Below are 26460 nucleotides of genomic sequence, written 5' to 3' on the forward strand. Positions count from 1 at the left end.
AAGCAAGGTGAATTGTAAGCTATCTATTCAGATGCGGGAAAGTATTATAATTTGATGTTTTATTTACTTTTATTTATCTCCCTTTTGTAGAAATCTTGTACCAATAAACCAGGAATCCTGAGTTTTTAAAATCAAAGCAATGCATCTCTTCCATAATCAACCCTTAGACTGCTTTTCTCCATGTTTCTAGGGAATTCCAGTCATTGCTGTTCCTTTCGTGTATTTTTTTAATTTTCCACTTCAAGTCCCTGGGCAAACACTAGAGCCCTGGGGAAATTTAAAATTAAGTGTTACTTGTATCTATGTCTCTCTTCTCTCTTTTTCTTGTCAAATAATTTTTTTAAGGTAGACATATTTAAATACTTCTGCACTCCCCTGACCCACTACCACCAGCCTTGATTGGACATCCTACTCAATCTTCTTTTCAGGAAGCCAAAAAACTCTGATCACTCTCCTCTTTTATATATTTCAGATCAAATTAGACTGAATTTTACCTAACTTAACCTAAGAAATAAATATTTGCATTTAGAGTAATGAGAAGTGACCAAAGTAGCTCTTGAGCCTTCCTAAATGGATGTTCACTTTACTACTATTCTCTTAAAATATAAACTTGGATAGGACTTGTTGGAACCAGACATTCAGAAGCAGGCAGAACTTTCTACCATAATTTAAATCACAGTAAGGATGCAGCCACCATCTCTGCTCATTATAATGAAGAAATTGCTGATTTTTTGTTTGTTCTTCAAGTCTGATGAAAAGACAACAAAGTCAAGCAAAAGTGAAAGAGAGTTTGGGAAAAAGTAGAGAGCGGTGATCTGAGCCTTATTAAAACAAAAGTTCTTATCTGAAACTCAAGAGTATAGTTTCCTGGGGCCAGAGTAAAGAACCACCGTGACACCATGTACAACTTTTCTCAGATCATGATGTGTTTTCATGGAATTTTGACTGACAAATTTTCTCTCACCTACAAGAATTCAGGAATATTGGGATTTACTAAGGTAAAAATCCACAGAGTTGTCAATAAATGAGAGGATTTATGCATTTATTAAACAAAATTTTTGAGTTCCTATTATGTTTATTGACAACAAAGACAGTGAGTAGGTGTTGTATATATGGACACATACATTTGTGATTTAGGATACAAACATTTTCAACAATGTGCATTTTTCTTATGTTTATTATTATAAACATGCTTTTACTAATGAATATCACTTGTAATAAAATGGTTTTAAAAACTGAAATTGTTCAAGTAAATTATTGTGGAATCATGGTTTATTCCTGAAATATTTTTTTTTTTTACTTAATGCTAAAAGATTAATTTTGAAAAGGGCCACCCCTCACTCCATCATCATTGGTCATCATAAATTATCTACAAAGTAAATTTGTAATTCTTTTAGACACTTTATTTGATTATTTTTTTCCCTTGGCAGTTACCATTCTGTTTCAAAATAATATGCTCATGCTGTTAATTTTTGAGTTATCAGTTGGAATGTCTCTTCCTTCATATCTTAGGTTGGATCCACTGTTTCCTAGTAACCATGTCTCTTGAACAACCTGCCTTATTACTTCTTGGTTTACCATTTGAATTTGCTGGAGCACAACTTCAAGCAACTTCCTAAAATATAGTATAAAAGAGGTACATTATTCAGTCTTTCTCTGTTTAAAAATGTCTTTATTCTACTACCTATATAATTAACAATTTGGTGGCATGAAAGTATATGTTAAATCATTTTTAATAGATTTCTAAAGTAATTGTTATTATTCATTTTGAATATCATTTATGTAAAAATATCTGTCTCTTCCTCTCTTTACTTTTATGTTTTTCAATTTATTCTAATCCTTCTGAAATTTTATGATGATGCATCTTGGTGGGAGTCTTTTTATATATATTGTTTTGGAATCTCAATCAAGCCTTTTCATTTTTGTTGTCACTTTCTCCTTTATGTCTAGATTCTATAATATTTAGTTAATTTTTTAAGCCTCCTTTTTAATTTTTATTTTAAAAATAATTTTGTCAACCATGTTTTTAGATCCAATATGGCTAACCCATGACAAATCTAAAAAGCAGCAGTAGTAATGATCATTATCATCATCATCATATCATTTTAGTGTTGGTAATTATGGAACGCCTTTGGGAATATAAGTTAATACAACCTTCCTTAAGGGCACTTGTTTAGTAAATACCAAGGGCTTTAACAATATAATATCACTTAACCAAAATTACTTATAAAGCCTACCTCTAGAAATTTATAATTAGGAAATTATAAGAATGTGAGCAAAAATCTATTGAAGAATAAGATAAGTAATGGCCAACATTAGGAAAATATATTACTTAAGTTTAGTTAGATGCAAATAACAAATAGTTCAGTGCAAAGTTTCTGAACTAATAGAATGGCTTGTTATTTCAAATTAAATATGTTAAAATAGGGAGATCTAGCATCATTTAATTTAACCGTTCAATAATTTCATAAGGATTCAAATTTAATTCTCAAATTCTTGGCCATTGCAAGTAAACACTGGCAAGAATTATGGTGTTGCAGTGATTGGCTAGACTAATCAAGATTTAGACTAATTTCTCAAAAAGTAGTCGGGATTTTGTTGGCAAATAGCCTGTTGGTCGGACCTGCCACTGGAATTGATTAATTAAAGTTTTTATATTCCATACGACTCATAATCGTGCAAGTGATATACTATGCAACAAGAATAGACCTCAGGAAGATCTAAGGCCAGGACCCATTGAGCACTGCTTTTGGGTGGTTGACTTTCACTTTATTCTCAAAGAGTATACTCAATAATTGGCTTCTATTGTCTTGTGCCCAGCATCTATTAAAATAGACAGACACATACTCAAATCATCAAAGTAATTAGGACAGAGCCTGGAAGGAGTTATTGGAGATGGGTGGAAGAGTACTGGAGTAGAAAATGGTAAAGATAAACTTTGAAAGGTCAAATTCTTACTATGCGTAAGTGGAATCACTTAGATCTCACATAGCACTTACAGCTCACACATCTGAAGTGAAATATATGGGGACCTAGAAGCTGACCTCTGGACAAATTCCTAATTTGTATACCATCTCCATAAACTTCTATAACTTTTGTCATAAAGGAAATGTTCCATTCCCTGCATCCTTTAGTGTCTATCAATATAATCTTTACTGATCATCGTGCAGGTGATATACTATGCAACTCTAGCAATTGTTGTAAGAGAATTGGAAAATACTTAGGATTAATTTTTAGGAACAGAAGATTCCCTTTATTTGGGACATTTTCTTTATAAAATGAGCAAGTATTATCTTCTAAATTAATTGGGAATAGATAAGAAAATGAGAGTAAGATTTTAATCTAACTTAGAACTTCAGTTCATATAAGCAGTAATCAGTGTGCATCAGAGGCGTGAATGTTTAGCTTTATGTAACCTAAGTGGGAATTTCTAAAATTTATGTGATTTTGAGAAACACTTTGAAAAATTGTACAGGTAAGAAAGAAACATTACAGAAGCAATATCAATATTTGAGGAGGATAATTTGAATTATATTTTTTGTTATAAGATGTGATAAAAATAATAATAAGCCATTAACATGTATCTACTTACCCTTACTCATTGAGCAACTAACCCTTTTGCTGATAATAGAATAAACTCGTGAGAGCTTTAAGGATTTATCGTTTTCAATATAAGTGACATAGTGGTGCTGAGATAGCAAACTGAGTCAAGAGAGGAACAAATCACAAGTGAAGCTTATTTAATTGAAGATTAACAGGTAAAGTAAATCAGTATCAAGGACTGACCCTAGGTAACTTCAAATAATCTGATTTTAGCACAACACAATTTAAATTAAACTAAAAAAATAAAGAATTTTCATGACAGGAAGTTATTCATTAGCTATCACTAGAAATCCCTGGAATTTAAAATACTATCATTTTAAATGAAGGAAAAGACATAACTTGATCCCTTACCAGTATCTAATATTATGACATTATTCTTCCTTCTTTTCCTTTACAGCAACTTCTTTCTCTCTAATCCTAGTCACTTGAACAGATTTCACAAAATACTTAAATTGCTAAGAATGTACAGTATATTCAAACTCAATTGTCAAGTATAGGTCAAATAATTGAGGTCCTTTTCCCTTTAAAAAAAAATCTGTAAGATGTCCAAATATCCTGTTTCTTAATGTTATTAGTATACAGATTAATGGCTTAGTGCAAAGCCAAGAGAGACCATTGACCTGTATTTGAATCATAGTAAAAACATTTACTAATTAGGTTTAAATCATTGAAAACTTCCAAGCCTCAATTTTTTCTTTTCTTTTTTTTTTTTAAATATATCTTTATTGATTTCAGAGAGAGGAAAGGAGGGGGAGAGAGAGAGATAGAAACATCAATGATGAGAGAGTCATTGATCAGCTGCAGCCCGCAACCCGGGCATGTGCCCTGACTGGGAATTGAACCCCAATCGCCTGGATCCTAGGTTGACGCTCAACTGCTGAGCCACAGCTGGCCGGGCAGTTCTTTCTTTATTAACCAATATTCCTTGGATCATTATGATTTATTATTAATTTATTAAATTAAATTAAATAAGATATCTAAATAAGATATCGAAAAACTTATATAAAGTTTCCTGACAACCTTAGAAGATTACTATCCAGGCAAAAATTCATAAGAATTGTTAATAAACTTTGACCAAAAATTTATTACATATCTAATATTTTTAAAAGTGGCAGAAGGAAATTTCTGCCTCAAATTAGAGGGGAAAAAAAAATCTCAAATTAGAGAACTCATGTTGACAATGCCAACCCTTGCCAGGCATCAAAAATAGTAACTGAATTGATGGCTTGGTTTTTGTCCAGAATATGGAGTACAGTGATGTGGCCTTAAGTGGAGCACACCGGAAGCTATAAATAAAACCACTCATAAAATGAAGGCCCTTGAAATGATATATAATCTTTGAAAAAGTAGGAGAAAAACGGTATGAAGTATTTCTTCTCCTTGTCTTATGGGTGGGAAAAATAAAACATCTACAAAAATTTTTTGTTCATTAATTTTGTTGTTTAGTTTCCACATATAAGCCCAACCATGTGGTATTTTTCTTTCTCTGTCTGATTTATTTTACTTATCATAATATCCTCTAGGTCCATCCATGTTATCACAAATGGTAAGATTTCATTCTCTTCTATGGCTGAGTAATATTTCATTGCATGTATGTACTACTTCTTGTTTATCTGTTTGTCTATTGATGGACACTTATGTTGCTTCCATATCTTGCTAAATAATGTAGCAATAAACATAGGGGTGCACATACCTTTTTGAATTAGTGTTTTAGATTTCTGAGAATAAATACAGAGAAGTGGAATTACTGAGTCATATAGTAGTTATACTTTTAAATTTTGAGAAACCACCATAATGTTTTCCACAGGGGCTTCACCAATTTGCAATCCCACCAACAGTGCACTAGGGTCCCCTTTTCTCCATGTCTTTCCCAACACTTGTTGTTTATTGATTTTTTGATGGTAGCCATTCTGACAAGTGGGAATGATACCTCACTGTGATTTTAATTTGTGTTTCTCTGATGATTGCTGACATTGAGCATCTTTTCCATATGTTTATTGGTTATCAGTATATCCTCTTCGGAGAAATGTCTATCAGATCCTCTACTCATTTTTTCATTGGATTGTTTGGTATTTTGGTGTTAAGGTGTATGAGTTATGCAACTTATTTGGAAATTAGCCCTTATCAGATATATCATTGTTGAATATCTTTTTTCACTCAGTAGGTTGCCTTTGGTTTTGTTGATGGTTTCCTTTGCTGTGCAAAAAAAATTTTAGTTTGATGTAACCCATTGTTTATTTTTTCTTTTGTTTCCTTTGCCTGGGGAAACATTTAAAAATACATTGTTAAAAGCAATGTCAAAGCTTTTATTGCCTATTTTTCTTCTAGGAGTTTTTTGGTTTTAGGTTTTATATAAATCTTTAATCCATTTTGAGTTTATCTTTGTATATGATGTAATAAAGTGGTCTAATTTCATTTTTTGCACATAATTGTACAGTTTTTCTAACACTATTTATTAAAGAGACTATCTTTACCCCATTGTATATTTCTGCCTCCTTTGTCATAGATTAATTGACCATATAGATATGGGTTTATTTTTATGTTCTCTATTCTGTTTCATTGATTTATTTGTCTATTTTTATGCCAGTTTCATGCTGTTTTGATTACTATACCCTTGTAGTATAGCTTGATACCAAGTAGCGTGACACCTCCAACTTTGTTCTTCTTTCTCAGGATTGCTTTGGTTCTTTGGGGTCTTTGTGGTTTCATATAAATTTTTGGATTATTCATTCTGGTTATGTGAAAAATACTATTGGTATTTTGATAGGGATGTCACTGAATCTTTAGATTGCTTTGGGTATTACAGACACTTAAACTATGTTGATTCTTTCTGTTCATGAGCAGAGGATAGCCTTCTACTTATTTGTGTCTTAAATTTCTTCAAATCTTATAGCTTTTCAAGCACAGGTTCTTTTACATCCATGGTTAAATTTATTCCTAGGTATTTTATTCTTTTATATGCAACTGTAAATGAAATTATTTTCTTATTCTGATAGTTCATTGTTTGTATAAAAATGCAATTGATTTCTGAATATTGATTTTATATTCTGCTACTTTACTAAATTCATTTATCAGTTTAGTAGTTTTTTGGTGGAATCTTTAAGGTTCTGTATATTTAGTATCATGTCATCTGCAAATAATGACAGTTTTACTTCTACCTTTCCATCTTGGATGCCTTTTGCTTCCTTATGTGTGATTGGTGTGGCTAAGACTTCCATGACTACATTGAATGAAAGTGGTGGAAGTGAACATCCTTGTCTTCTTCCTGATCTTAAATAAAAAGCTTTCAGGTTTTCATCATTGAATATGAATTTAGCTGTGGGTTTGTCATACATGGCTCTTATTATGTTGAGGTATGTTCCCCCCATCCCCACTCTGTTGAGAGTTTTTATCATAAACGAATGTTGGATTTTGTCAAATGCTTTTTCTCCATCAATTGATATGATCGTATGATGTTTTTCTTTATTTTCTTTTTGTGGAGTGTCACATTAACTGATTTGCAAATGTTAAATGAAAGTTGCCTAACAAGAATAAATCCTACTTGGTCATGGTGTATGACCTTTTTAATGTATTGCTGAATTCTGTTTGCTAATATTTTGTTGAGCATTTTTGTATCTATGTTTATTGGAGATATTGACCTATAATTTATTTCCTGTGTAGTGTATCTGTCTGAATTTGATATCAAGGTAATGCTGGCTTCTTAAAATGAATTCAGAAGCCTTTCTCATCAGTTTTTTGAAATAGCTTGAGAAGGATATGTATTCATTCTTCTTTAAATGTTTGGTAAAATTCACCTGTAAAACAATCTGGTATAGGACTTGTTTGTGGAAGTATTTTAATTACTGATTTGATTTTTGTGAGTAGTTATAATTTTCAGATTTTCTTTTTCTTCCTAATTTAGTCTTGAAAGATTATATATTTCTAGGAACTTATTCATTTCTTCCAGGATGGTATAAAATTATATTTTCTTATGATCCTTTGTATTTCTGTGGTGTCTGCTGTCACTTCTTTTTCATTTCTGATTTTATTAATTTGGGTCCTCTCTCTTTCTCTCTCTCTCTTTCTCTCTATTTTTGATGAGTCTGGCTAAAGGCTTATTAATTTTGTTTATCTTTTCAAATAACCAACTCTTGGTTTTATTCACCCTTTTTATTGTTTCATTAGACTCTATTTTGTTTATTTCTGCTCAGATTTTTACAAGTTCCTTCCTTATACTGACGTTAGCCTTTGTTCTTCTTTTCCGAGTTCTTTTTGGTGTAAGTATAGATTGTTTATTTGAGATTTTTTTCTGTTTCTGTGGTAGGCCTGTATTGCTATAAATTTCCCTAAGAATTGTTTTGCTGTGTCCCATAGATTTTAGGTCATTCTGTTTTCATTTTCATTTGTTTCAAGGTATCTTTTAATTTCTTCCTTGAACTCATTGTTAACATATTCATTGGTTTAATAGCATGTTATTTATCCTCCATGTGTTTATGTGTTTTTTCAGTTTTCTCCTTGTAATTGATTTCTAGTTTCATATCATTGTGATCTGAGAAGATACTTAATATGATTTCAATCTTCTAAAATTTATTGAGACTTATCTTGTGGCCTAACATATGGTCTATCCTGGAAAATATCCCATGTGTACATGGAAAGAATGCATATTCTCTTGCTTTGGGGTAAAATGTCCTAAAAATATTAAGTACATCTGATTAATGTGTTCTTTAAAGCCAGTGTTTCCTGTTGATATGTCTGGATGATGTATCCATTGATGTCAATGGTGTGTTATATCCCCTACTACTATTGTCTTACTATTTATTAATCTCTGTCCTTATTTCTGTCAATATTCTGTTATACTATCTTGTTGGATTGATTCATTTATCACTATAGAGTGCCCTTCTTTGTCTATTGTTACAGCCTTTGCTTTAAAGTCATTTTGTCTGATGTATTGATACCTCAGCTTTTATTTCATTTATATTTGCCTAAAATTTCCTTTTTGATTTCTTTATTTTCAGTTTGTGTGTGTGTGTCTTTTGATCTGAAATGGGTCTCTTGTAAGTAGCATATGTACAGGTCTTGTTCTTTTACCTATTCAGTCATCCCTATGTCTTTTGATAGAGCAGTTAGTCAGTTTACATTTAAAGTAATTATTGATAACCTTGGCCAGTGTGGCTCAGTTGGTTGAGCATAATCCTATGCACCCAGGGTTGCAGGTTCAATTCCCAGTCAGAGCACATTCCCAGGCTGCAGGCTTGACCTCTAGTAGGAGGCACATAGGAAGCATCCAACTGATGTCTCTTTCTTGTGGATGTTTCTCTCTCTCTCCCTCTCCCTTCCTCTCTCTCTAAAATCAATTTAAAAATAAAGTAATTATTGCTAGGTATATAGTTGTCATTTTATTAATTGTTTTCTGATTGTTTTTATAGTTCTCTGTTCCTTTCTTATTCTCTTGCTCTCTTCTCTTGTATGTTAGTAACTTTCTATAGTGTTATGTTTAGATTTCTTTCTCTTTATTTTGTGTATATCTCTCACAGATTTTTGATTTATGGTTACCAAATGCTTTCTATATAGCAAGATCTGTTTGTAACAGTCTATTTTAAGTTGATGGTTGCTTAAGATCAAACATATTCTAAAATCACTACAATTTTCACTCACCCCCTTTACATTTGTTTTGTCATTATTTTTTACTTTTCTGTGTGTTTGTGTGTATTCCTTAATTTATTGTTGTAATTATGCATGCTCTTTCTACTTTTGTCTTTTAACCTTTGTTTGTGGATGTACCAACTAAAATATTTTGCTAAATGCTTGCCTTAGTCAGTGAGAATTGTTTTCTTCCTGTATTTTCTTATTGACTTTTAAAAATCTTTCCAGTCTTCTTAAAGAAGTCCTTTCAACATTTCTTGTAATACTGGTTTAGCAGTGATAAATTCCTTTAGCTAATTCTTGTCTGGGAAACTCTTTATCTCTTCTTCGATTCTAAATTATAAACTTGCTAGGTAGAGTAATCTTCATTGTTGTTCTTTCCCTTTCATTACTTTGACTATTTTGTGCCAAACCCTTCTTGCCTGCTAAGTTTCCATGGGGAAATCAACTTGACAGTTGTATGGGAGCTTCCTTGTACATAACTAACAGCTTTCCTCTTGCTACTTTTAAGATTTTTCTGTTTGTTTTTAACCTTTGGCGTTTTAATTATGATGTGTCTTGGTTCATCATGTTTGGAGCTCGCTGTACTTCCTGGACGTCTGTTTCCTTCACGTGGTTACAAAAGTTTTCAGTCATTATTTCTTCAGATAATTTTCAATCCCTTACTCTCTGTCTTTTCTTCTCATGATGTCAATGTTGGTATGCTTGATGCTTTCCTACAGGTCCCTTAAACTATCTTCATGTTTTCATTCTTTTTTCTTTTTGCTGCTCCAATTGTGTGTGTTTTTCTATCTTGTCTTCCAGATCGCTGATTTGATCCTCTGCTTCATTGAATCTGCTATTGATTCCCTCTAATGTATTCTTCATTCCAGTTATTGTTATTTTTCATCTCTTTATATTTTGTATATCATTTTTGAACTTCTCTCTGAGTTCTACTCTTCCTCTAAGTTCATTGCACATCTTATAACCAGTGTTTTGAACTCTGGTAGATTGCTTGTCTCCATTTTGTTAGTTCTGTTCTGGGGTTTTGTTCTATTCTTTCATGTTTTTTGTCTCCTCATTTTGGCTGATTCCTTAGGTTTGTTTCTATGTATTAGGTAAATCTGCTCTGTCACCCAGTCTTGAAAAAAATGGCCTTATATAAAAGCTGTCCTGTGGATCCCAGCTGTGCTATTTCCTCATTCACTGAGCCTCAGGGGTGTCCCCCATGAGTTTGGTGTGTGCACTACTGATATAGTTGAGGCTTGATTGTTGTTGGCATAGCCATTTGTGGGTTGACCCTCAGGCTGACTGGCTGTGAGGACAGTCCTTGACTACAGCAGACAAATTATTGGGCAGAGGCTGACCCAATGGAGTGGGAGCCACTTTAGCAGGGTGCAGGTATGGACTAAGTCTGCCCTTCAGGTGTTTTTATGGAGGTGGTTGGGCGATACTCTGATGTAATCTGAGGCTGGTCACCAGGTTTGTTTGTTCTGGATTCTCTTGGGAGGGGCTCTGGTAAAGGCTAAGGCCAGCCACCACTTGTGCCAGCCTTGAGGTCTCTCAGTAAGAACTACAAAATTATCTACTATTATGTGCCATTTCTTCTAGGCTTAGAGATGTTTGGGAGAGGCTCTGCTGCAAACCAAGACCAGGTGACTCTTGTGCAGGCTTGGCACCCTTTGGTGGCACCATGAGTAAGCTGAGGCCATATGCTACATGTGCTGGACTTATGGCTACTTAGGTGAAGATGAGCCTCTGTTTATGCCAGGCTTGGGGCCACCTGATGGGATTTGCAATGCACATCGAGACTATTTGCAGCTTGTGCAATGCTTTGAAACACTTAGCAAGAGGTTCAAGCTCATGCCAAAGCCTGTCACTGCTCATTTGGAATTTGTGATCCTTTGAAAGATTTGGGGAAAGTCCACAGCATGAGCTGAGGTGGACCACTTATGTGGAGGAATCACTGGAAGAGGCTAGAGGTCAGCAGGCTAGTTGGGTGGGGTTTTAAGGAATCACTGAGGTGCAAAAAAGGGTTTTAGCCTGACTAATGAAGAGCTCAGATTTGGCATCTACCTGTGCTTGGCTGGCTGGGTGGGAGGAAAGTTCAACAAAGGAACATTATTGCCTGTCAAGGCCTCTGTGCTTAGAGAGTTGCCCCAACCCTTGCAGCTCTGACATTAGTCCTGAAGTTACTTAATTGGTTCCTGCTAGTATGTCCCTGACACTTTTTGAGCAGCTACCTCTGTGCTGGAGCTTAGAGCAAGTGACTCTGTAAGTTAGTCTATGGCTTGCCTTTAAGAGGAGCATCTTAATCTCTAGCAGCCCTTTGTTCTCAGATGCCATCCCCTCAGGTTTTCCCAAGCAGATGTTATAGGGACTCCTCTTCTTCACACTTATGCCCTGCATTGGGGAGCTCAGTGTGGGGCTGAGACCCCTTGCTGCTCAAGGGGGATCTCTGCAGCACAGGCATCCCTCCCAATTCCTAATCACCACACCATGGGTGTGGAACTTCCACGTTCTGCCTCTCCACCCCTTCTCCCCATCTCAACAAGGCTTTTTATTTATATACATAGTTAAATAAATTCTGTTCAGCTAGTCTTCAGGTGGTTCTCAATGATGGTTGTTCTATAATTTAGTTGTAATTTTGATGTGGTCATCAGAGGAAGAGAGCAAAGTGTTTACTTACTCCACCCTTTTGACTGTAAGTTCCTGAATCCTTCTATGAAAACTTGAAACTTTAATCTTGGACTAAATATGAGAAGAGATTAGAATTCCATAGGAGAAAAAAGCTGTAAAGCCTTATATAAAAAGATATCTAAAAATGAAAAAATATAGACAGTGATTTTTAAAATATAAACAGCACAAGAAGAATGTTTAAAACAAGTGACATGAGGGAATATACATTTATAAGGCACAGAAAGATAAAACAGATGGGAAATAGGGAGGAGAAAAAAAGAGATGTAGAGATTTCAACACATTTATAATGGTAGTTTACAGATGGAAGAATAAGCAAAGTATGGGACAGATAATAGCAGAAAAGAATGACTAGAACTTTATTGCTTTGAAGGAACCAAAATGAAAAAAATACCCAAATGCATAAGTTGGAAAACCACAAGACCTAACAGATAAAACACCAAGAAATATAATAGTGAATAACAAAAAGACTAGCAAGTAGATGCAAAGATCAATAAATGGAGGGTCGAGTCAAAATAAATATACCTCATTTTCTAAGAGTAAAAGAAAATTTATCCATCTAGTTTTCTATATTTAGCTCAGGAACACATTAAGCATGAGAGCAAAATGAAAACATTTTAAGTGTAAGAGACAATAGTATTTACAAACTGACATTAATGGAATAAATAATGACTCCACTGAAAAATAAATGAGGTGTCAATATCCAGTGGAGGGGAGAAAAGTAAATAAGGAACTTCTGCTTCTGGCCAAGCTGGAATAATAGGAACCAGAGTTATGCTTCTAAATAAAACAATAAAACATTAAAATTATGTAAAAATGGTCTTCAAGTTACTGGACATAACAAAAGAAAAAAAGGGTCCCCTAAGAAATAGGGGGAAAAGATGAGCCCTAGAAAACCCAAGCTTACTGAACTAAGGGAGTTTGGAAGCTGGGGCATAATAAGGACAAATGCAGACTAGTCCTGCAGATGCCTGCCTTAGTAACATGAAGCTGAGACTCCTGGGAGATCAAACCATCAAGAGTTCATAGCACAGAGAACTAGTGAGGAGTGAGTTCCAAGAGAGAGAATTCTAGGGATCAGTAGATGGTTCCCTTGAATATTCAGCTGAGTACTTACCAAGGAATACATGTAAGAAAACTGAGGTCAGCGAAAAGCCAATTAAATAATTAGAAGTAACAGTGATAAATGCTTACACAGAGCTGGAAATAGTACCTGTTCCCACCAGTGATACTGGAAAACCTCATGATTCACAGATCATTAGGAAAAGCACATAGAAGGACCTGACTTCAAGTGTGGGATATAATTATCCACAGACTAAATAGTGCTCAGGCCTTCCTAACAATTCTTAAAAGCAAGACCCGAAATTATCAATGTAGTTCTGCCTAACTTAACTGTGTTCCCCCCTAAAATTTAAAGGATATTTACAGAAATTCAAAAAAATTTGGCACCCAAACAAGCATGATATAAAGAAGGAAAATATAACCTTTGATGAGGAGAAATATCACTCAATTAAAAACAACCCATACTTGACAAAAATAATTAAAAATTAGCAGAGAGAATATTAAGAAAAATATTATAACTTTTACATATGCCAAAAACATTAAGTAACATCATAAAACATATTTAAAAAATCCAAATCTGCATTCTAAAAATCAAACAATGTGTGACATGAAATACACTGGATAGAATTAATGGCAGAGTCAACATTGCCAAGGAAAATATCAATAATCTTCAAGGCATAGCAACAGACACTACCAAAATGAAATGCAGAGGAAAAAATAAAAAAAATTAAACAATAACAACAGAATCAGTGACCTGTGGGAAAACTTTAATCAGCCTAATATATGTATAATAGTAATGCCCAAAGAAGAAAAGAGACAATAGGGCAGAAAAACATATTTGAAGAAAAACAAATTCAAAATGTAATGAAAACTAATAGTAAATTCTAGAAAAAAATGACTACTATTCCAAAACAAGAAATCTGAAGAAGACTACAGCACAACACATTATGATCAAATTGTTCAAAACTGGGGATAAATATATTAAAAGCAACCAGAGAAAGAAAAACATTACATATAGAGGAACAGGAGTAAATATGAGAGCAGATTTTTTCGAGGAAAAAAAAAGTGAGAAGAGTAGAGAAACATCTTTAATGTAGCAAAAGAAAATAAAACTGTCAATCTGAAACCCTATACTAAATAATTTTTGAAAAAATGCAGGCAAATAAAAATGTTTCCAATATATAGAAGCTGAAAGTATTCACCAGCAGATTTACACTACAAGAAAGATTAAAGGAAGTCCTTCAAGACAAAGGAAAATAATACCAGTTGGAAATTTGGATCTCCACAAATGAATGTAGAGCAATGTAATTGGCAGCTACAAGGGAAAACATATAAGCATTTATTTAAATTTTGTTATTAGATAATTGACATAGTACTATATCTAATAAAGAAATTGAATCAGCAATGAATAACCTTTCAAAAAGGAAAGCATCAAGCCAAGATGTCTTTACCAATGAATTCTACAAAATATTGGACAGCACTACAAACTTCACTGACATTAAAATTAAACTAAAGGAATATTTGAGCAACTACAAATAAATCTGATAATTTATATGAAATGAAAAAACTCACTGAAAACATAAACAACCAAAGTTTACTCAAGGAGAAAGAATCTGAATGTCTCTATTAAATAAATTCAATTTATAGTTTAAAATCTTTCACAAAGAAAACAGCCTCACTAATGAATTCCCCCAAACTTCTAAGGAAAAATAATACCAATTCTAGAAAAATATTTCCCAAAAGTGAAAAGGAAAAAATACTTCTCAGTTTATTCTATGTGACTAACATTATCTTTATATAAAAGATACACACTCAAAAATTAGCATGTAAATGACTTTATAACCCACTTGGTACATTAAAAATTGAAGTATCTGTGTATTAACCCTTCCTAATGAAACCATTTGGATACATTAAACATTAATATTATTGTTAGAATTCTTATAAACAGGATAAACTAATATGTTGTCAAAGAAATTATCTCAAGTTCCCTCTAATAGTTTGCTTGGTTCATTGTGCCTTACATTTGCATTGCTTAAGCTTTCAAAATACTTCAGCATTTCCACTGATTCTCAAAGGCCAAAAGATCTTGACTGGGTGTGCCTCTATGTGTATGCAAGGAGTGTGCTTGGACGCATACATATGTTAATACATACAAAGAAAAATAGGCTTTAAGCAGTTTTCACCTGCACAGAATAGGTACTAGAGTTTGAGAAAACATTCTTATTTTCTCCATTATGAAGTTCTTCAATCATGAATGACTCTTCATATTAAATGACAAAATCAAAACAATAAACACTATTTCAGAGAAAATATTGTTTTTAATATAGAAAGAGCACAGATTAGCATACATAGGAGTTTGAGGACATAAGTCATTTCCTCATTCTAACAAATCCAAAGAAAGAAAAATTATATGTCGACTACATCAATAACTGTTTCATACACTTATGTACTAAAAGAAACAACAAAATCATAACTAGATAAGCAGAGCTTCTGGATATACCAGCATGGCATTCCCATTCAGAACCAGACCGACAGCCCTGTGCACGGAAATAATTGTTAAGATTTCTCCCTTCTCTCTTCAGTCCTACTTCCCAGTCTTCCCCTTGATTTTTCATGAGCTCCCTTACCTTGGTACAACTAGAATACTCATGTCGAGAGAATTAGTAAAAGCTGGGGAGTAGCAGGGAACAAGGAATCATCAGAATCCACTAGGGTGCCTACTGGGCAGAGTCACGGAAAACACCATTTTCTTTTCTTTATTTTTTTGTTTGTTTGGTTTTGTGCCTTTTACAAAAATGTTTTATTAAATTTATTTGGGTGATATTGGTTAATAAAATAACATAGGTTTCAAGAGTACAATTGTAATACATATATATCTGGCATTGTGTGTTTACCACTCAAAGTCAAATCTCCTTCCATCATGCCATTTTCACGCCTACTCTTCTCAGTATTGTCAGGACTTCTTTCATGTCTAAAATGAAGCCTTGCACCAAATCATAGGTGTTAAACCCACAAGGGCTCTTTGAGCTTTCCCAAGGACAGCTCTAAAGATATGCTTTTAAAGAGACAAGGGGATAATAACAGCAGATGGGACCCCTATTTTAATAAAAAAGCTTTGCTTTTAGCTATTTTATATTTAGCCTTTCATGTGATTTAAAAATTTTTAAAAGGTTTGAGAACTACTAATCTAAGAGATCATCTAGAGTCTTTTCTATCCCTATCCTGCTATTAGGTTTTATACCAAAACTGCCTGAGTAAACAGCCAACCTAGAGGTGTTAAATGTCTTTTTTTCCTTTGGACACATCATCTTAGCTATTTGACATCCATTTTAATATCCTGTCACCTCTTGTACTCATAATCTAACCTAATCACAGATTTCTAAACAAAGTGCAAAAATTCTACACCTGAATAATTTCTTTAATTCTGGTTATCAAAATATACTATTTTTAGTTAAATTCAAGATTCTCTGTGTTCTTACAAGTGTTACATCAATATAGTTTCTCTATTGAAAATGTGGAATATTACAGATAGACTTTCTTAAACTTTGATGCAATGTTAGAATGATTCAGGCTACAACAATGTAATTTACTGTCTTCTATCTTCTACTCAAGGAAATAAAATACAAATAGGATTTATTTTGGTTTTGTTCTGTTTCTCTCCTTCTGGGTCTTTTGTGATGCATCTTCAAGCAAATATCAATTTATTGATAATTAATCAGGAATGAGGAATCTCATCTTTCTACTGTATTGTCTTTGTTGCTGATGGACCCCAGTAAGATAGCCAAACTGCTGGCCATAGCTGTCCTCCACTTACGATTATTACTGATATTCCCATTTGTCTGGAGGGAAAAGCTACTTTTCTCCCCAAACCACTAGTGTAAGACTGAGTGGCTGTGGTCTTTCGTGGGACTCGCTGAAGGCTTGAGAGGTGAGGCGAAGCCTTGCTCCTGGCCATGCAACCTGCCCGCCTATCTCAGTAGCTGACAAGACATCTACCAAATTTGGCTCATTCAATTTTATAAAATCCTGTGAAGATCAGTCCAGGTAGTACTGGCACTGGTTCTATTCAGTTCTTTCTTAGTTTTTTCCTTCCAGTGTGAGATAAGGAAGTGAGGCCTCCCTATGCCTCCTTCTCAGAGGCTCCTATTTTCTGCTGCTGATTCCTTGTGAGAAATTACCAGCCATAGCATTTTTACCAGCCATAGCATTTTTACCAGCCATAGCATTTTTAGCTCATGTTATGCTTCCAATTTTGTGGAAGCGATTGGAAAAGCCTAACCCTTTCCAACTATTTCCTGAAAACTCATTTTCCTCTTGACAAGAGAAGCACAGTTCTGCTAATGATCTCAATCTGTATTTCTAAACAGAATTCCTGGGGAAGGGTAGAAGAATGCGCCACCCCAAAATATGCCACTTTGACACAAGGATTATTTTGGGCTGAAGGCAATTGAGAAAAGTCGGGTACAAGGAAAGCTCTCTGCCTTCCCCCTATTTGCCTAAAACCAGGACAGAAATTTATAAATGTGTCCCCCTCTCCCCTCCTTACCAGGTAGAACAGAAGTTAATCACTGGGAACAGTTTAGACCCATATCTGCTCAGAAACTGCACCAGAGGAATCTATTTACCCAACCTTGCTAAACTATCCCTTCTCTACCATATATTTATGTCCCCATATATTTGCTTTCCCATAATTTGCTGCCCCTAAAAGCTCAAAGTCCTTATCTATTTTTGTCACTTTTCTAAATACTTTAACAAATAGATATAAGCCCAAGTTGTAATCACTACTTTGCGTTGCTCATCTCAAGTACTGCTTTGTGTATGTACAATGTACATATCAATAAGCTTCTGTCTGTTTTCTTCTTGTTAGTCTTCTACCAGTTTACTTTAGAGGGCTCCAGCTAGAGAACCTAAAATGAGAAGAGGTAAAAGATTTTTTCCCCTCCCCTACATTAGCATCACAATCTGAATTATCTGCATTTGAGTTACCTCTTTGAATCCAGGGCTTGTCCAAGAAAAACAGACATAAATACAACTTATATAAATAAAATATATAAAAAAACCAATATGTATAGCACTGGATGGGTGGCTCAGTTGATTGGAGCATTGTCCTGTACACCAAAAAGATTGCAGGTTAGATTCCAGGTCAGGGCACATACCTAAATTGCAGCAGGTCTGATCCAGGTCTGGGCAGGTACAGGAGGCAACTGATCGATGTTTCTCTCTCACATTAATCTCTCTTTCTCTTTCTCTCTCCTTTCCCTCTCTCTCTAAAATCAATAAACATATCCTCAGGTGAAGATGAAAAAAAAAGAAAACAATATACATAAACAGAAGGGCCTATGAAAGTGGCTTCTCTCAGATCAAAGAGCCAGTCTCAAAGCAAAAATAATGTAATCATCTTAGAAATTTGTAGCATGCAACTCAACTCCCAAAATAAACAATTCCAGATTTACAAAGCTGCAAAGTCCCATTCCAAAGAACACTTGTGACATTTACATTCATACAGACACATTTGAATTGAGAATTTCATATGAGACAAATGCTGTTAGACCTCTGCATTCATAATCTCAGTTAATTTTATAGCAGCACTAATAGGTATCATCACATCTGTGGAAGAGATAAAAGTAGTGAGGCATGGATAATAAGGAGGGTAGTGAGACTCCAGGTTTGACTCCAAAATATGTGACCTTAAATTGTGATATTACAGTTGCATGTGGAAGTTGAACTTAGAGATTTTAAGTGTCTCTTTGAGCATACAGATAGGGGAGAAAGAACTAGAGTATGGTTTTCCACTGTTATGATAATTACCCCACAACCTCTTACTGAAAGAGGTCTCACAGCATAGAGGTCAAGACAACTGACAAGTCAAATCCCAGATCCTTTACTTGCCTTTTGTTTTACCTTAAGCTATTTACTTAACCTGTATTGGCCTCAATTTCCTCCTCTGTAGATCTGAAGACAATGGACTGTTCTGAGGATTAAATAAATTAACACGTTTTATATAAAGCACTCAATGATTTTAGGTATCATTACTTTTATCTCCCTGATTTTGCATAACTTCCTGAACTGCTGCCTGGGGTAGGGTGATCTGATGGGTTGTTAGGGAATGGCCTATCCGAAACAGTGTGAATGGTTATAAAAGACTGTGGGATGAGAGAGGGGAAAAAAATGACACAGGCAGTTAACTATTTTCTTTCAGATTATTTGTTTGTGACTAGAAACATCCTTAAAAAGAGAAAAATCTGAACTACTTTACTAACAAAAATAATTAAGAAAAACACTTTGCAAAGGAGGGTAATGAAAGAATAAAAAAAGAAAAATGGTATAAGCAAAAATCTAAACCTCTTAGCTCTTTAAGCTAACTTAAGAGAGTCATGAACATTTCCTTTCAAAATCATTGAGAGCAGGAATGGAATGTGAAGCTTTGGGGAAATGTTTTAAATATTACCCTTTTCTGAACAAATTTTATCTTCAAAGTGCTTTTACATTTAATTAAACACAAGCATTGGACAATGTGCACCTTAAAGCTGTTGAATGCAAAAAGTTTATCCAGCATTGACATTGAAAGGGTTAAGCTTTTTTTTTTTTTTTTTTTTAGCAACTGTTATTATGTCATAATCCAAACACAGCAAGGGTAAAAAATCTTCAAGACTTCAAATTTATTGTCAATACTATCATAACAACTTTGTACAATGACGAATGATCACTACACTTATCATAGTAATCACATTATAAAGTATATAAATGTTGAACTGCTATGTTGTACATCTGAAACTAATATAATATTATGTCAACTACACTTAAAAAAAAAAAAATTAGTGGGTAGCCCAAGGGTTGAGAGAGAAATGGCCTGCGGTGTCCTTTGCCCTGTCAACATGAGTGTTTGCCTTGGTCACTGCAATCTACAGCCCTCTCGATCAATACCAGCAGTCATTTTATTAAAGTTGCCTTTTAAAATGATGGAAAATGGTTTTTTTCTATCCTTTTAGCCTCTTGCCTCTTGCTGTGCCTGCTGCAGGCTCTCCGCCCCTCGCAGCCATGCCTCGCAGAATTCCTGCTCACAGCCAGGCGAAAGGACGCCAAATCTGTCAAGATCCAGAAAAATTAGGATAACGTGAAGTTCAGAGTCTGATGCAGCAGAGGCCTCTATCCCTCGGTCATCAGGCAAAGGGAAGGCCGAGAACCTGAAGCAGTCCCTGCCTTCAGCTTTGGCCGTGAAGCGGCTGAAATGAACCTGACTCATCCACCTGTATTAAAATATTAAAAATTAAAATAAATAAATAAAATAAAATTATGGAAAATGAGCCATTTTGATTAAAATCGAGGACATAAAATATAAGAACTTGTTTTATAATAAATTTTAATCCAGAGTCTGAATGAGAGGCAGTTTGAAATGGAAGAAAACAATCACAAACCTGGGGTGAGAAGATTTGCGCCCAAGTCCTGGCTTAATTCTGCAGAGAATTGTTTCAGATATGCAGAAGTTCCTAGTCAAAGCTTGGAAAGCAGGGTGCATTCATTAGACTTTCATGTCTCTCCTAAATTTCCTTGTCTATAAAGAAAGAAGATTAGACCAGATGAATATAGGTTTTACTTTATTGTTTTCATCTGGTCTAATCCTTTCCTTTCAGGTGGAGCAGGGCTGTGATCAAACAGCACATGTCCTCTGCTAACTCCCATTTGCCTGCAGGGCCGTCATCTTTTCTTCAACAGGACCATGTTCCTGCCACTATATTCTATCTTCTTTGCCAAAATATTTAGGTCCATATTTTGAAGAGTGCAATATGTGACCTATTTCCAAGTTAAAAAAAAAAAAAATTGGACTGGGGATAAGACATTTTGTTTACTGACAGATCATTTGGTTTTGGTTCCCTTGTGTTCCAGATCCCCACAAGGCAATGTAATTTGGATCAGGTCTCCCAGCATGTTTAGGGATTTGTACCACATGAGAGGAGCCTTAAAATTATGAAACTTCAAGCTTATATAGAAACTTCTGGGCCTCTGTCCATCTTCCCTTCTTGGAGGGGGGTGGGGGGAAGAGAGAGAGAGAGAGAGAATGAGACATTGACCTTTGCTCTAGGAAGGAGTAAAGAAAGAGAGAGAGCCTTAGATTTTTATTACCCTTTGTGCTTTTAATCTAACATTCCTGTTGTTCATTGCTGATATATGAGAAGGCATTTGACTTTTGTATATAAATTTTGTATCCCATGAAATTTTTGTAATGGCTTGTTTGTTTAAGGGGTTTTCTTGTAGGTGATTTAAAATTTTTGCAATCATGTTATCTCTAAACAATGATGGTTTTATTTCTTCCTTTTCAATCTGTATAGCTTTTATTTCTTTTTTTCACTTATTGCACTAGCAAAGACTTCCAGTAAGATACTGAATAAAAAAGTAGCAAGAGGATGTCCTTCATTTGTTTCTGGTCTTAGTAGTGAAACGTCTAGTTTCTTCTAAGTATGATATTAGCTGTAGTTTTATAGTAGATGTTCTTTATCAAGTTGAGGAAAGTAGCCTCTATTCTTAGTTTTTCTTAGTTAGTTTTTATGATTGGATACTGAATTTTGTCAGACACTTACTCTGTACCTATTGATATGATCATGTATTATTCTTTCTTGATCCGTTGATGTGGTGGATTATGTTAATTGGTTTTCAAATGTTAAGCCATCTTTGCATACCTAGCATAAATCCCAGTTTACTATGGAATATAATTCTTTTTATACATTGTTGGCCTTGACTTGCTAATGTTTTGTTGAGGGTTTTTGCATGTGCATGAGAAATATTGCCTGTAATTTTTCTTTCTTGCAACATCTTTTGTCTGGTTTTGATATTCGGGTAAAGCTGGCTTTATAGGATAAGTTAGGAATTATTCCTCTGCTTCTATTTTCTAGAAGACATTATAGAGACTTTACATAATTTCTTCCCTATGTATATGGAAAAATTCACTAGTGAGTCCTTCTGGGACTGTTTTGGGAGATTATTAATCATTGATTCACTTTCTTGATTATACATGTCTACTTAGATGATTAATTTCTCCTATAAGTTTAGTAAATTGTATCTTTCAAGGAATCGGTCCCTTCTAGATTATCAAATTTATTATCATCTGGAATGTAAGAAAACATGTATATCTTTCAGGAGTAATTCATTAATTTCCAAAGTATGTTTGTCATTCAATTATACTTGAGCTCAGGTTGCCTGTAATTTTTGCAGACAAACCCTGATTTTACAGAAACAAAAATATTTACAGTATTTTCTTCCAACATTGTCAATCAGATTCAATCTCTTGTGTTATTAAACATTTGTGTTGCCTTTTATTTCTGCAATGACACACCTTACTGCCAATGACATCCTATAATTCTTTTTATATATGAGGATATGCTATAGCATATAGCATTCTTTTGTAATTGTAGGTTAATTAAATATTTTCAAGAGGAAATTATTTATGTAATTCATATTTGCTACTTAATATCAGTCAATCTTGTTGTTTAAATTATCCACTAATGCTGCACATGTTTTCCTTCTGGCAAAGTTCAATGTTAGTTAATTAGGATAGGCCTCCTATCCCCAAATTTAGCAGTGACGTACATATGAAAATAGCATTCTACCATAAACATAATGATGGAGAACAAATGTTTTATAATAATTTTAGTTTACACTGAAAAGATTTACTTTCCAGTTAATGATTAATGGTATGTGATATGGTGATCTTTTATAACTCTTACATGTGAAAGGTCTCTATAAAACCATTTATATAATTTCTGTCTTTAGTGTTGGTCATTAAAATTAAAATGAAAAAAATGTACATCACCATTATTATATCATGCTCTCAAAATATGAAATGGTTTTCATTTCTCTCATTTATTATTAATCTCTTCAGAAATAGTTAAGTAATCAATTAGGTATGATAATATGCAGCATTATCATTTCATGTATTTAATGTGAAGAGTCTTGGTAGAAGTATAGGGGAAAGGAAACAAATAAGTGGTTTAGAATTTTTTATATTTGTCAAGTTCAATTAGAAATTATTTTAAAATTCAAGTTTTGAAATAGAATAAAATATATCTGTAACTGAGAAACAGGTTCACCTATTTAATAACATTAAGAATAGACTTCTTGCCCGGCCAGGCGTGGCTCAGCGGTTGAGCGTCGACCTAGGATCCAGGCGATTGGGGTTCGATTCCCGGTCAGGGAACATGCCTGGGTTGTGGGCTCGATCAATGACTCTCTCATCATTGATGTTTCTATCTCTCTCTCTCCCTCTCCTTTCCTCTCTCTCAAATCAATAAAGATATATTAAAAAAAAAAAAAAAAAAAAGACTTCTTGCCCTGGACTGTGTGGCTCAGTTGGTTGGAGCTTTGTCCTGTATACCGAAAGGTTGTGTGTTCAGTTCCTGGTCAGGACATATACCTAGGTTGCAGGTTCGATTCCTGGTTGGTGAGCATACAGGAGATAGGTGATTGATATTCTCTCTCACATGGATTTCTCTCTCACTCTACTTCTCCCTCTCCTCTTCCCCTCTCTCTAAAATCAATAAGCATATCCTCAGGTGAGGATTAAAGAAAATAATAATAATAGATCTCTTCTTTATTAGAATATCATGTTCTAAGCTTCTTGATGAGCGCTTTAGATGCATTATCTCATTTATTTCTCAAAACAACACTACCGGAAGCAATCTATCCCAATTACACAGGGTGGTGCAAAAGTAGATTTACAGTTGTTCATATGGAAAATAATACAATAATTAATAAATAATAATATAAGAATAAACTCTGTGTTTTGTGTACTCACAACTATAAACTTACTTTTTACCCTAGCCTGTATACAGGAAACCAGTGTCCCGAGAGACTTAATAACTTACGCATATTATAAAAATTGTAAGTGATAATATTGAGATTCAAACCCCACTCTTTCAGACCAGAGCGTAGTGTGTATAGTGCACATAATACATAGTCCACGTTTCTTAAAGGCTGCAGTACTAATGCATCACCTACTCTATGATGAAGAAAGTTACTTTTTTTGTTGATTTATTTTAATTTATAAGAAAAACCTGTTTATAAATTGATAACTCAACACTGCATGTGCAATTGATTATTTTATTATTGAGTAATTGTTTGGTTGTTCAGAAATACTATCGAGCTTCACAACAAAAATTGTGTCCATAAAATTGTTAATATGTTCTTGCTAATTAGTGAGGAACTTTATCTGTTCATTCCACTCAATTTTCATGAAAGAAAATCTAGCTAGGAGCATTGCTATTTTAAATGACCTCAAATGTAAACTCCACACTTCTGATAAGCTATGTACTTCTTATTTACTAATATAAAGCTTTGAATAATTCCATATGTACAGTCAAGAGGCCATTGTTTTATAGTACTTTAATCACTTGGTACTTTCTCAACTATTTTTCTCCCTAAAATGACTTCACATTACTATATTTAAATAAGGCTAATTTTTAGTAATTATGAACAGCTTCTTCAACAACATTTCTTGTCAGGCCTGTAATTCTCCTGCCCTGAACTGAAAAATTAATCTATTAAAAATGTTTAGTATTTTTTACCACAAAAACAAACATACAGATTTGCTCTTGTAATGTCACTTTTCCCCCTCTGTATGGCCCATACTTTGTATTTTATTTATTTCATAATCCAATATTTGTAGGTAATTACAAGCATACTCTTACAAGCAAACTGATTAATGGACTCATAGTAGGTTACAGTCACATGTAGCAAGAGTGAATATAAGATGGTTTCATTTTTTTTTTTGAGAAACCACAAAAACAACTTACTTCTATTGTTTTATTTAGCTGTAAACATCATTTTCTAATTAGATTTTTAAAACATCTTTATATTTCATTTTTAAAATTCTCTTTAGAGGAAAATTTTACTTCCAGCCAATGTTTGCCCTCAGGCCTTGAATCCAAAAAATAAATAAACAGTTTCAGATTTAGCATGTTTCTCTAAGTGCAAAAAAGAGCAAATGGCCAGAAATGAATAACAGTCACCAAGATTTAAAAATATATTATAAATTAAGAAGATCTTCAAATTTAAACTACATTCTGATATAAATATTGAGGATACAATTTACTTTCAAGCACAAATAAAATATTTTTGAACATTGGTTATATATTAAACTAATAGATAATCTCAAAGAAAAAATATAATGCTGCAAAAATAGTGCTGAAATTAAAACATAAAAAAGAAAATTATTTTACCTGAAAATATGAAAAATGTTGTTAGACAATATATTTGACTCTTTAAAAGGTTGTCAATTAAAACACATACCATCAAAATCTTGGGCTATAGCTAAAATATTCTTCTAAGGAAATTTTATAGTATTAAATCTATATACCAATAAAAATTCAAAAACAAAAATAAATTATGTGCATGTATTAAAAAGATAGAAATGCAAAAATAATATAAACAAAAAGAAATCAGGAGAAAAAATAAAGGTAAAATGAAAAATTAATTTATTATAAAACATAAAATATATAATAGTAATTGTAATAAATATAATATTTATTTTAAAAAATAAATCACCAGAATAGACAGACCAATAGCTAACTGTGTATAATTGGAAAAACTGAAAAAAATTATCAAGTGAGAAAACAAAAAAAATTCATAAAATTTGCTTTTCACAATATTTGTGTGACTTTATTGAGGTATAATTTACATATTACATAATTTACTCATTTCCAATGTAAAAAAATAATTTAAATAGATCTTATCAATTTATAATTTGTACAATTTTATAAAGATAAATTTGAAAACCTAGATGAAATAGGTAATATACATTGTTAAAACCTTTTTCTAAATAAGTTAACATGTATAAAGTACTTTTTTGTAAATATTCTTCATCAAAATCCATCCTATTAAGAGATATGTAAGAAATTTAAAACATTTCAATACCTCGGAAAAAAGTAGTTCAAAAGAATCTCATGGAAAGACATCAAGGAGTTTCCCAAGGAAATTTTACAGGGAAACTAAACCAATTCTTTAAACAACAGATAATTTCAAACTACATATATTAATATAGAACAATTTAAAAGTTTATAAAATCTGTTTGTTTGGCATTAATGCAACATAAATATCAAACCCTGACAAAAATTGCACCAAAAACAAAAACTACAAACCATATTTATTTATGAATTGTCATGAAAAAAATTTCTTCAGTATAGTAAAAGTATATTATGACAAAGTTGATTATTTCCAGGAGAGCAAGTCTGATTTAATATTCAGAAATTTATTAATAAAATTCTTCATGTAGTTAAAATTAAGAAGACTAATCATATGAACATATTCATTGATGAAGAAAAGGTGATTGAAAAGTTCCATTCATATTCAAAACACTAAATTTAATATGAAATTGCTGGATATTTCTTTAACATAATAAAAACTCAGCCCAAATAAGTCTATACCTGGAAAATTAAAAGAATCCATAGAAAAAGTAATACAAATAGGAAGAGTACTTAGTAAAATAGCAGATCATGAAATTAACACTCA

The sequence above is a fragment of the Miniopterus schreibersii genome, assembly GCF_964146895.1.
Source record: "Miniopterus schreibersii genome assembly, chromosome: 9".
Taxonomy (NCBI): domain Eukaryota; kingdom Metazoa; phylum Chordata; class Mammalia; order Chiroptera; family Miniopteridae; genus Miniopterus; species Miniopterus schreibersii.